This window comes from Neopelma chrysocephalum, unplaced genomic scaffold (assembly GCF_003984885.1).
Source record: "Neopelma chrysocephalum unplaced genomic scaffold, ASM398488v2 Primary Assembly neopelma1_92860, whole genome shotgun sequence".
Lineage (NCBI taxonomy): Eukaryota > Metazoa > Chordata > Aves > Passeriformes > Pipridae > Neopelma > Neopelma chrysocephalum.
In genome coordinates this window covers 1,216-2,681 of record NW_020921584.1, presented here as the reverse complement: position 1 = coordinate 2,681, position 1,466 = coordinate 1,216, and the positions used below count along the sequence as shown (strand labels likewise).

Below are 1,466 nucleotides of genomic sequence, written 5' to 3'. Positions count from 1 at the left end.
GGGGGGGGGTTGTTCTGGTCCCCCCCGTCCCCCCCGTCCCCCCCCTCTCCCGGGGGGTTTTCCTGGGAGGGGTCCCCCGTTCCTGGGGGGCTCCAGAGCCGGGCCCGGGCGTCCAGAGCCTGAACCAGGCGAGCGGCCAGTTTGATGTCGTGGCGCACGATGGGGCGGTGCTGGGTGATCCCAGACACATTCCTGACCCTCCTGGTGAGATCCCGGTTCACTCCTGGGCTCAGCTCACACTCACGGAGCTAAAGAAATAAAAATAACCCTAAATAACCCTAAATAACCTCTAAAATCCCCCCCCGGTGCTGGGTGATCCCAGACACATTCCGGACCCTTCTCGTTAAATCCCGGTTCACTCCGGGGGATAACTCACACTCACGGAGCTGGGGAAATAAAAACAATCCTAAATAACCCTAAATAACCCTAAATAACCTCTAAAATCCCCCCCCCAGTGCTGGGTGATCCCAGACACATTCCTGACCCTCCTGGTCAGATCCCGGTTCACTCCAGGGCTCAGCTCACACTCACGGAGCTGCAGAGACACAAATAACCCTAAATAACCCCTAAAATCCCCCCCCGGTGCTGGGTGATCCCAGACACATTCCTGACCCTCCTGGTGAGATCCCGGTTCACTCCAGTGCTCAACTCACACTCACAGAGCTGGAGAGACACAAATAACCCTAAATAACCCTAAAAAACCCCTAAAATCCCCCCCCGGTGCTGGGTGATCCCGGAGACATTCCTGACCCTTCTGGTCAGATCCCGGTTCACTCCAGGGCTCAGCTCACGCTCACGGAGCTGGAGAAATAAAAACAATCCTAAACAACCCCAAAAATCCAGCCCAGGACCCCTAAAATCCCCCCCCCGGTGCTGGGTGATCCCAGACACATTCCGGACCCTTCTCGTTAAATCCTGGTTCACTCCCGGGGATAACTCACACTCACAGAGCTGGGGGGATAAATATAACCCTAAATAACCCCAAAATAACCCTAAATAACTCTAAAAAAAAAAACCCATAAAATGACCCTAAAATAACCCTAAATAACCCTAAAAAAACACCCTAAAATGACCCTAAAATAATCCTAAATAATCCTAGATAACCCTAAATAAATAATCCTGAATAACCATAAAAAATTCCCCTAAAATAATCCTAAAATAACCCTAAATAACCCTAGGTAACCCTAAATAAATAACCCTAAATAACCCTAAATAAATAACCCTAAATAACCTTACAATTCCCCGAAATCCCCCGATCCCAATCCGTACCCGGATGTTCTGGAGGCTCCAGCAAATCTCTTTGATGTTGACGCTGCGGTCGAAGGTCACCCACCCCCGGCGGAAAAACCTGGGGGGAATGGGATCTGAGACCCCAAAACACCCCCAAAACACCCCCAAAACACCCCCGGCGGAAAAACCTGCAGGGAACGGGATCTGAGACCCCAAAATAACCCCAAAACACCCCC

General features: G+C 51.3%; 1 long non-coding RNA gene across 1 annotated transcript in view; it reads right to left on the bottom strand.

The window, feature by feature from the left end:
* Positions 1-283: 283 nt before the first annotated feature.
* LOC113980169 overlaps positions 284-1,466 on the bottom strand; it is a 2,032-nt gene continuing 849 nt past the window's right edge. Inside the window, exons 2-3 of the long non-coding RNA XR_003538086.1 lie at positions 1,270-1,348; positions 284-386 (exon numbers count right to left, since the gene is read on the bottom strand). This is a non-coding gene — a long non-coding RNA (uncharacterized LOC113980169). The remainder of the gene's footprint in view (positions 387-1,269; positions 1,349-1,466) is intronic.